The sequence below is a fragment of the Pelodiscus sinensis genome, chromosome 6, assembly GCF_052426305.1.
Source record: "Pelodiscus sinensis isolate ZL-2025 chromosome 6, ASM5242630v1, whole genome shotgun sequence".
NCBI classification, from domain to species: Eukaryota; Metazoa; Chordata; order Testudines; family Trionychidae; genus Pelodiscus; species Pelodiscus sinensis.
Window position 1 is genome coordinate 35,848,335 of NC_143057.1, and position 11,692 is coordinate 35,860,026.

General features: G+C 39.7%; 1 long non-coding RNA gene across 3 annotated transcripts; it reads right to left on the reverse strand.

The window, feature by feature from the left end:
- Positions 1-7,259: 7,259 nt before the first annotated feature.
- Positions 7,260-10,886, reverse strand: LOC112543834 (uncharacterized). 3 transcript variants are annotated; one of them, XR_003087100.2, is made up of 3 exons: positions 10,618-10,886; positions 8,788-8,862; positions 7,260-7,530 (listed from the first exon to the last, which is right to left on the reverse strand). It is a non-coding gene; the product is annotated as an uncharacterized LOC112543834 (long non-coding RNA). The 3 variants fall into 3 exon arrangements; XR_012905065.1 differs by having other exon boundaries at positions 7,260-7,533; positions 8,744-8,862; XR_012905064.1 differs by having other exon boundaries at positions 7,260-7,533; positions 8,705-8,862.
- Positions 10,887-11,692: the final 806 nt, after the last annotated feature.

Here is an 11,692-nt window from a genome sequence, read left to right on the forward strand (position 1 = left end):
CATAGGCATCTGGTGGGATATTCAAAAGTAACTAAGAAAGTTGGTGCATTAGAAGCCAAACCTGCGTGGTTGCTTTTGAAAATCTCACAGGGTGCCTATCCAGACTTTTGATGCTTAAATACCTTTGAGAATCTGTTTGACGGTGACAGCTGTTCTGTGGTGCTGGAAGAGAACAGGTCCTCAATATTGTTTTTAATGGTTCAAAAGTACAATCCAAAAGTACAAAAGATAACAATTCTTTGCAGTCACATTAATTGGGAGCCTACAGTCTCCTTCACTCATCTCTTTGCAGAGACATCGGGGTTCAGAAAAGACTATGGGCAAAACATATGGATAGCAGGGGATTAATTTATACAGAGGGCTGAGGAGGGACATCAAAATGAAATACATTAAAGGGAAAAGAATCTGGAATTACAGGTTGTCCTTTATGAAGCTCCAGAGAAAGAAGGCCCAGAGGGAGTAATGGTAGAGGAATCCTACGGGGATCAAGTGGGATGGTTGAAGGAACAGACAAAGCCAGGGTAGACATGGAGTCATTTCAGGGACTGACCAACTCTTCTGCGTCTCCCCTGTGATTTGTGCATAGAAACACTATCCACCACAGGAAAGAACAATATAATAGGTCATTCTCCTGGGCATTCTGAGGAAAGATTTCCTGAAGGGAACCTTACATAACTTTTCTTCCCTCGTAGCTCCCTATTTTTGACACTTCCACATGAGAGGATGGCTTGTCCCACAGAAATGAAAATCTGCACATCTTCCATGTGTTTGGATGCAATGGAAAAAACCAGGCACAATTCAACGGACTTTGTAAAAATTATCTGTGTGACTGAGCTAACAAAATGAATTTATGAACAACTAGAGAATGGCTAGGAATATTTCAAGTGAAAAAATGATAAATGGACTTTGCACACAAAAATAAGTTTTCTTACAGGAAAAATCACAAACTGGACAAGAAGCGTTAAACTGAATACTGGGTTACCTCAGTGAAACTCAAAGCAGAGCATTGCTCTGACCATAAGAAGCTCCTAGCAGACTGACTAATAATAGTCTTAAAATGGCTGACATTTCAAACAACGATGATGTCACATAAAATCCCTGACTGCAGAAGTGATACATGAAATCCCACCTATGGATTCGGTCCATTGCCACACTTTGAAAGAGAAACCAGTCACTGGTTTACCCTTAGAAGTTAGTATAATAGGTCCCTTCAGCTACAGCATGTTGCTTTCCATAAGCTAGGGGTGGGGAACCTGAGGCCTGGGGGCCAGATGTGGCCCCTGGCTTGCCTGGATCCAGTCCCCCTAGGTTCAGGGCTCGGGGGGGCCAGCACTGGGGAACCTATGCTGGCACTACAACTCCCCCCTTTCACCTCCCTTCCTGCCCCCGCCTCTCTGCAGGGCTGGAGCACATAAAATCTACTAGCCTGGGCCCTCCGTAGGCTCTGGTGTGCAAGTGGAATGTGGGGAGTGTCTTTCTCCTTCTCAGGGCAATATCAGTGAAGATTTGTTTTTGGTGGAATGTGTGTTTTTATTTGTTTGCTTCTCACTTGTTTGCAGCCCTCAACTGATTTTTTCTGTAGGTCAGTGGGCTCCCGATCCTCAAATGGTTCCACACCCCTGCCATAAGTCATAAAAACCCTCCAGGAGAGAGTTTGGTTCTCAGCTGGCCACCTGAGGCTCCCTCCTGCTGGTAGTATTGGAAGAAGTATCAAAGATAAGCATCTATTTATACATCTCTCACTCTCTTTCAGCCTGTCAGGGAATGCTTGTGGTGATACAAAAATAATGCTATAGATTTAATACCATCTAGAATTGAAATGAAAATTGAAATAGCAGCCAACCATGATGTTTCACAGGGCTTGCCAATTTCTCTAAATAGTAAACACAACTATTATTCTGATGAGGAATGTAAATACAGGTACGCCTTTCATCTGTGTGATGAACTGATTATATAATTTAGCCACGATAAAAAGTGCTCACTTGAATACGTAAGACAACCATATATTATACAAGCCTTAGTCAATCACTCAATAACATAATGGATGCTCTTTTCACTAACAAGTTCCACTCTAGATGCTGAAAAACAATTTTGCATCAATAAGTGATTAAGAATATTAAGCCTGAAAGTGTACTTAAAATATGAGTACAGCTCTCTTTTTAAAATAACAACTAGATCCTCTTTACTGTGCAAAGGTGTAACTATGAGGAAAGCATTTAATAAAATATGTAAGAGATTGGCAATGATTGCTAAAATCAAGGATAAAGTAAACAATCAACGAATTATCAATGATTCTGAAATTTATATTCTAAATACACTAATTAGACTGTGTTCTTATTTTTTCAGTCTTCAAATATAACATTCTGGGTAGGGTTTTCAAAAATGCTAAAGCATTAGTGTAATTGTAATTGCTCCTATTTACATTGGTAAAACTAACATGGACTACAATGAAAGCAGAGAAAAACCATTACTGATTCGTGGCTTATTAGGTCATGTGCCTTTCATGTTTCTATGATCTCTGCCATATTTTTACCTACCTGTTCAATACTTGACTAAACTGCTATACAAACAGAAAATTTCATTGATATAGACTGTTAAACTGTTGTGGTGAACCCTCTTAAGGATTCAGTCCTAGATCTCATTTTTCTGCAGCCCTGGCTTAGCAATCACATATGGATGGCTTGATCATAAAAATATAGTACTACCCCTCTCTATTGAGGCTGGAAATCCAAGTAAACTGGCCCCCGTCACAGTACTTTGGCCCTTCTGTTTCCAGATGGATGGGGGAAGGGAGAGATATTTGGAGGAAGAGGAGATAGGGAATGTATTTCCTAATATAAATTAATTGGATTTTTTTCATGTCTCAATACAACAGTCTTTGGGGATATCTCACTGTTCTACGCTGATAGAACTCTACTGACTCTTGGCTTATACTAGTGAGAGTGAGGGAAATGGGGTAAACAAAAGTGAGAATCCCAGTTCCACCTGCACCCATTTGACTGACTGTATTTTGAAAATGAATCATGTATGTCATAGGGGAGCTAGATTGAGGAAAGAAGTTAAACACATGGGGCCTTATTACCCCTGTCACTGGTGGTAATTGGAAGTAACCTCTTTGAATCAATGACAGAAAACCAGGGTAAGTGAAAAGACAAGCAGACCCAAAATGTAACCTTTTAGGGAAAGATCTGGTTTTGCTTCTCATGCGAACTGATGTTGAAACCAGGTTCCGAAATAATAAATATAACCTGAGTAAGTAAATAAATAAAATCTATTTGTACTGGTAAACTAATCAATAAAGCACAGTGCTGGCTGTCACAATGGGGCTTCCGACTTGCAGCCAAAAGGCTCTCAGAAAACAATGCTGTATGTCATTGATTTGCATAAGTATGTATGTTTATTTTTTGGTTACCAGTTCAACCACATGTTCCAAGTGCAACAGCAAGAGAAACAAAGCTGCTGCATAGTGAACTGAAACATGCCTAAGGCAACACAAAGGTTTTTAATTGCTCAACTTCCATTCCTTCAGTGTCTGGTTCTCTAGGTGACTGATTAAGCTCTAAATTTTGAATAATATGCTAGACTCAGTGTGTAATAACTCTGCTAATACATTGAGCTGTGACCTTGCCATCTCTGCTTCTGACCTTCGCTTTTTTGCTTGCCCAAGGTGTGACATTGCACCACATACATCTGTCCTGAAGTGTTTTAATATCCCACAGATAGGATACTGGGATGTATTTATTCCTGCGTTCTGTTGGTGGAAACCCATCTTGCAGACTATGGGGAACAGGAAGTTCCCCTGGAAAAGAGATCACAGCAGCGCAGGCCCTCCAGCAATAGGAGCTTTTGGAGACTGCATTAACTGAGATTTTAAGGGACTAAAATGTCAGACACAAAACTTTTATATAGGGAGAAATGATGGCAAGTTTGATTTCTACCATTTCCCTCTTTTTAACTGTTCTATTTTAGGGTGCACCTACATTGCAGGGCTTAACTTGAAATAAGCTACGTAAATTGAGCTACATCAATTGCGTATCTTATTTTGAAGTAGCTTATTTCAAAATAGGGAGCATGTACAAAGCACTTATTTTGAAATAGAGCACCCTTCCTCTGACTTCTCTTATTCCTCATATAATGAGGGTTACAGGAGTCGGTGTAAGACGGCCTCTACCTTGACAGTGTTTTGACACTATTTCGAAATAACTGCCTGCTGTGTAGATGCGGACTAAGTTATTTCGGAATAGTGACATAGTACCCTTATTTCCTTTTTTAAAACAACATCCCTTCTCATCATTGCTGTGAACCAGACTTTGCAATGTTCTTGCATCAAAAGGAAGAGAAATTGTTTCTAATGTTAAAAAGAAATTAAAATTTATTTTAGAAATGAAATATATGAATGAAATGAAAATGAAAACAAATATAGTAAAATCTACATTGTACAACCCTCTCTCACCTTGGGGATCACTCTTCCATCAAAGTCAGTGGAAATACTAATGGAAGAACTGGTGTGAGCTATTGTTGCAATATATGGCATAATTCTTCTATGCATTTGCTTCTAATTTTTTTCCAGCCACCTTGTTACTTCTTTTCTTCATTTAGCTGGTTATTGTGGAAAATATTCTGATACTCAGGTTGGTGATACATCCAGTACCTTATAGCCTGTGATGTGTCTCTGCACCCTCTATATTGCATGTCTGATGTACATGCATAAACATTTACTAGATTGAGCAGGAGACTTTTTGCTATTTTGTTTGTGCTAAAAGGATCCAAAAGTCACGTTTTGCCAGATAAATTAAGAATTTTTGTTATCACCTGGGAAATATTAGAAAACATTAGGAGTATCAAAATGCGGAGTGACTATTTGGTTGGGGGGGAGAATAGTTTCAATTTATAAAGGGTATTAAAGTCCCTTTTCCAGTTTCTATGGAAGGGGCTATATACAACACCAGCCCATGCCTACACAAACCCTTTGATACAGGCCTGTGAAGCAATAATTTGTGCCAGGCTATGTCTCTCCTCCTCATTCTTAGAGTGTAGATACCTATTAAAAATTTGATTGTTGAAAAATGGCTTTTGAATGCAGGACTCTAATAAGAGTTAGGATATGTCAGACTAGTACACACATCTTGTACAATTGGTAGTATTTCTGCAGTCTAATTTCATTTCAGATCTGTTAAGTTTCACACATCTGGCATTTAACTTTTTCTGAGGCTGCTGTCTTTAAAAGTTCAATAATTCTGTCTCAGGGACTTTTGCTTGATTAAATAAATTAGCTGAGTGATCAAACCCTTACCTCGTGTGAGCACTCAGGTTGCTGACAATTATTGCCCTTAAAAAGAAAAGTTTATTTATCAAAGTCTGCTTGTTACACTGGTTGGATAAATCTGTTTCTAAGTGAAGTTTGTGACTTCCAGCCCGTGACTATCGGAAAAACATGACCATTCAACCCAATCTGAGATTTACACCTCCGCTTAAATCACATCCAAGTGGGTGATATAGCCTCAAGCCCTGTCTGATAATGTACTAGTCTGTGATTTGACATTAAACTCAATTATTGGAAATGAAAAAAAAAAAAAATCTCTCCTTTCATATCCATTAGCAAAATTGGCATTATATTTTATCTTCTCTTACATCAAAGGGACTTTGGGGTTGTTTTTCTCAGTTTTATTGTTAAAACATTTTAATTAAAATAGTATTCAATTTATTTTCTGGATCATTGATGGGAACCAGGCGCAAGCTCTGATTTGCATATGAAAGCAGCAACTCTATGATATCTAGCTGTCAGCAATATTTTTCTAAAAGGATGTAAACCTGTCAAAGGTTCTTTAATGTTGCTGCATATTCTAGGGTCTGACTTCAGAATAAACTTTTTTTAAAGAAGTTCAAGCTGTTCTAGTTGCCTTCCAAGAACTTTGTATAAACGTATTTTATCTTTTATGAAAATAAATTAATTGTGACCATTTATTACTCTTTAATTGCTCAAACAAAGCAGTATAAATAAAACTATAACTTTCTGAAGCTTTCGGCTTTCATTGTGCACTGAAAAACACTTAGAAATACCAAATTATTTCTGTGTGTGTTAATAGGTGTTCATACAAAAACTCAAAATCATGCAATGGTTAGATATGTTCATGTAAGTGTAAATATAGTTGTTCTTGCCAGATCTTTCCTGGTGTAAATCAGCAGGTTGAACCTCTCTAGTCTAGCGCACTCTCGTCTGGCAACATCTGTGGTCCAGCATGATTTTAGTTATATGGATGTCCACTTACGATTGGTGTGGTCAAATTTCCCATGGTCCAATAAAGTTTGTTTACAGCCACCAGTCCTGGCTTCCAGTTCTGTGCTGTTGTTTAGCTCTAATTTACCCCTAAATGTCTTCTAAGAGCCCAGTAAACAGTGGAAGTGTTGGTAATGCTGCTAGGCAATTTTGACTTTCTGTGGTCTGACAAATTCTCTGATTCAGCACCAGTCAGGCCTTCCTGGTGCTTGACAAGAGAGATTCAACCTGTATTAGCTTCAGGGGAATTTTGCCAGCTCAGGGTATTACTCAGCATCCATCATGTATGCATATTAGGTTAATTAGCTTTATAATTCCTAAATGTCTTTCCCAATTAATGGTTATTCTGCAACTCTTTAAATAAAAAGTTTGGGGCTAAATCCTGTTTACCATATTCACACAGAGAGTCACATTGAAGTTAATGGGCAAAGATTAGCAAAATTTGATCCTTATTCAGTTAAATACTAGCACTATAGGATGTAGCATGGGGTATAGATCACAGCTGGAGGATTCTCTGCATCTTGGGGTCTTCAAAGTATTTGAAGGCTTCAATATTTGAGATATAGGTGAGAGGATTATTCCAGGGGTGGTTGGGTGAGATTCTGTGGCCTGCACTGTGCAGGGGGTCAGACTAGATGATCATAATGGTCCCTTCTGACCTTAAAGTCTATGAGGATCTACGGCACACTGAATAAATCTGATTTTGATTCTAAACTTTTGATTCTGGGAGTCAGAAATGTCTACTGCAATATACTTTAGCTAGTGCCCAGATATGACTAGGGCATCAGAGTATCCCAATTCTGTTTTCTTGTATCTGAAATTCCCATAGCAAATGTCAGAGGAATAAGGGGAGAAATGTAGATTCAATGTGCAATATTTCTGCAGAAATTCCATTCCTAATTTTGGTGTGTCATGCAAGAACTCATATTCTTAAGTATTTTTATGGGGAGAAATAGAAAGTTCAACTGTTAGTCTTCTAACCTTCCTACTCCAACAATTTGTATTTAATGAATCTGATCTTATCAAGGATGATAGCTGAAGATATGTACAGTCAAGCTCCCTCATGTGCTCTTTCTCATTTTTTTCCTCTCCTCTAAGTTCCCATGGGCAATTAATTTGTTGGCTGTTGCATGCCACAGAACCACTTGCTGTCCCTGCGGCAGCTGAATGTGAACCCTGAGGAACTGGGCCACGTTCTTCTCTTTTTTTCTGTGTCTCTTGCCACAAGGAGAAGTTATGTGAATGTCTCTTGCCTGCTGAAAATAAAAAACAAAATATAGGTGATAATCCAAAAAGAGAATCAATTCGACCAACCATTAAGCTTTATTCGTTTTGATCACTTTTAAAAGTGTCTAGGTAGTCTGGTTTGTAACCCTGTCAATGATACTAAAGAATAAAGATATTACCGCATTTACTTTTTTTCGAAGTTCCTGTTTAAACAGAATTCTCATGAGAGAATATTACCCCTCTCATCAATTTTCTCCTTATTTTTTTAAAGCAAGTGCTTCGCCTTAGACTAGAACTCAGCACCACTGACGAATCAATATTATTATTTTCAGTTAAATACTTGCTCATACTTCCACACTGTTTTCCTTCTTTCTTGGACTTTTTCAAGGTCTGCCTATTATGACAGACAATAATAGAAGCATCTCAGTTCACTTCCCCTACTGAATCCTGCAAACTCAAAACTGCTTTAACACTTCTAAATATAATACCCCTTTTATAGCTTCTAATTTGCTGGGTCTCACAACAGGGTGGTTTTTTCATTAATTCTTTGCCTCTAGCTGTTCTTCAGCTGTAATTCTGTTTTACTTAGCAATGTTCAAAAGAGTCCCTTTAGCATTGGCGTAAACTTTGCACAAAACAAGTCTCAGCTATTTCAAATGTAGCTTCCCCCTTATGTTGATTTTCCCCATACATAATTATTATCTATAACTAAATCAAATCCTCCTCCTCTTCAGCTGTAATTGTGGTGAATTCACTTTGGTAAGAAAGTCTACATCAGAATTAGTTCACAGTAAGGAAAAAAAGAAGATTTAACAAGAACATTTAATACATTCATTGTAAAAAGGGAAACTGTAGCCTAACAAATTGCACCTGGTCCCAATTAACTTGTTGTAGGGCTTGGCAGCAGAAACTCCATAACATATTTTTCCAAGTGTTCTACATGGCTGTGCCTCACTGAGCCATAGAGTTTGAAAAAGGAGAATAGTGTACAAATCATGGTTTCTGAAACAATTAGAGCAAAGGTAATATGCCTGATCAATTTCCCCTGGAATTCAATGGCATGACTTTTACTGACTTGGATAGGAGTTGGGTTAGAACCAGTGACAGGAAACGTAAAGCACTTCAAACAAAAAGAAATATTATACTGTGTGTCATTCTCTTATGCTGGACATCACTTTCACTGTGGAAACAGTAACATACTTAAGGCATGATTCTGTGTGCCTTTTTAGATAGTTATACCCGGGTCTGAGAATCTTCCTCCAACTTCTTTTATGTCCACACACCTGAAATATGTCCTCTGCAACATCCCAAAAGTATTCCATTAAGTTTCAGCATGTTATGTTGGTAGTTCTTCTAACCTGGTATAGTGAAATAACACCAAGTTTTATGAATCAGCTGAATCAAATCTCCTAATTTACAATTATCCTCAGTGAATAAAGACAAATCACATCCCACTCTTCATGTCAATTTGCATATCTTGCACGTCTCTTACCTATATTATAACCCATCCAAAATTTGCAGTAGATTATGGGTTATTTGTCCATATATTTATTGCAATCAATGTCACAATAACTCTTCAAATACTTTGTGTCCTAAATGAGAAACACCTGGATTTTTGTTTGCTTGTTTTACAGGCCGTTGCATATGCTTGCTTTTAGTTAACCTGCTACTACGAGTGCAGGAAACCACAGCAAACTGAGTCCCAGAGCAGCAGAGGGGAAGTGCAACAGTTTCTCTGTATTCTCACGTTGGACCTAATAGTAACAGAAATATAAGGTTGCCCCCATCCAGAGGAACAAATAGCAAGAGATGGGAGAAGTGGTCACCATTTTTTCATCAGCGCTCTGTCTACACTACATAATTTTTGTGGAAAAGAAAATGCAAATGAAGTGCTCATTAGCATTTCTCATGCTCTCATTTGCATAGTCTCTTCTGATCCTTTTTGCGGAAGAGGTTTTTGGCCAAAAAAATTTAATGTAGATGGGGCCATTTTGTGCGAAAAATCCCTTTTGCGCAAGAACCCTTATTCCTCAAAAAATGAAGTTTACAGGGCAGAATGGCTCCCTCTACACTGCATTTTTTTGTGCAAAAACCTCTTCTTCAAAAAGGATCGAAGCGCTTTATTGGCATTTCCTCTTCTGCTAAAATAGCACAGTGTAGACGTAGCCTAAGACTACAGTGACCACAGGAAGTTGTCATTCAACCTGGTTTGGCAGAAAGTCAGGATCATTCTTTCGCTGGTAAGAGGTGGACTTTTTAAATAAAGGTACCTTCTCTCTCTGGCTGTGTCTACATTGGCATCCCTTTCCGGAAAAGGGATGCTAATGAGACACTTCGGAATTGCAGGTTCGGAATTCCCCCAAACCTGGATGAGGTCCATGATCTTAGCACTAGACCAGGCGGGCGCCTGCCTCTTGCCGCCCCGGGCAGGCTCCTGGGAGCCACCAGCCTTGTCCAGGGAAGAGGCAGAGGGCTGGGTGGCAGCGGGTGGCTGGCTCATGCCGTGCCAGGTACAGGGTCTGCTGGCTGGGTGCTGTCAGGCTTGCACCTGGCATGGGCACCGTAGCCAGCCTGTGCCCCTTTAAGGGCACAATGTGACTTTGTAAAGCAGCAAAGTCAAACTGCTGTAATTAGCTGCTATCCTGAATAAAGTGGAAGAAATGCTGTTACCTCTGTTTCTGTGGGGTATTAGTCTAAAATAGGCTATTGTGGAGGGGGAATTTCCAGAATACCTTTCCAGTCTATGAATTGCATGGCCCTGCTACCCAAAGCTGGAAAGGAATTATTTTTTTCTTCAGTAATAGTCAGCAAAGCATTTATGCTATGTGTGTCAAATGACTTATTTTAGAATAGACACACCAAGAACAAACAAAAAAGTAATATCTATGTGAAGCTACTCTAATTCTCACTGAATTCAGTTGAAAGCAGGGGTGATGGGTAAAGGGAGATACAGGGGGGCCACTGGCCATGTGACACCCTCTCCTTAGGTCCCAGGACTTGTCTTTTCGCTGCCCTTCCTCTGCTCCTGTCCCCCCAAACAATGCAGTGCCCCGGGGAACTAGTTGGGCTTGATGCTAGCAGTGAGAGTCCATCCCCTCCATACACACACTCACCATCAGCAGTGAGGGAAGTGGAGCAATTTCCAGGGGGCAGTCTGGCTGTTTCGCTCCGCTTCCCAGCAGTGAATGTGAAAGTGGTCCAGCCACATCGCTCCGCTTCCCAGCAGTAAGTGTGGGGGAGGCGGGAGTCAAACTAGTGCATTGGAAGTTACATCCTTCCCCATTTCTGACTGTTACTAAGATTATTCTTAGAACATCACTCTCTCTTTGCGCTAATAAGATGGCTTAATTGTTTCATGTAACCCAGTGTGTTTGTGGGCAGGTTGATACTACTGCTTATGTTGATATAACTTACATAATCACTTACATCATCTCCAAGCAATGCAAGTTATTGTGACCTAAGCACTGTCTACCCCTGGGTTATGTTGGTGGGAAACAGTCTCCTGCTGACATAGCTTCTGCCTCTCTGAGGTGGAATAGTTCTCCTGTTGGCATAGAGAGTCTCCACCAGGTACACTGAAGTGACTTGGCTGCATTGGAGAAGATCTACTAACATGGGACTAGTCTATACTAGAAGTGCTAAGCAACTTTATGTACCATGATAAACTGGTATATGTTATTTCCTTAAAGGAATAACACATTTAATATTTCTGAACAATCTGGAAAGGGCAGGATAGTGCAGGACATGCTTTTCTGAGGGAAAATCTGGGATTGTGTGTGTGTTCAGGTCACTCTGGAGTCCTTAACAAGGTTGGTGAGACCCTTGTGGCTTCACAAGCATCTTGGAGTGACTGTCATGCTGATGCCTGTTTGACAGCAGCACAATTGGAGGTAGCCTTGCAAAGGCACCCCAAATTACAGAATAGAGGTAACACAGCTGCTCACTCCTGTGGATTGCACCCTTCTTTGCCACAGATACACAGAGAGGGAACAGAAGTCCCGGGAAATTGTATGATGTTACAGACCATCTTAGTAGCTCACAAGGAAATTGAGGACCTCAAGCAGGATAAGAGAGGCAATAAAAGTGGTTTGAAACAGTTTTTGTGGTACATCCCAAAAGACAAGGATCCTTTAGGGTTACAAGAATCATTTATCTGCTCTGTTGAGCACAGAAGGGAACAGAGGTCTA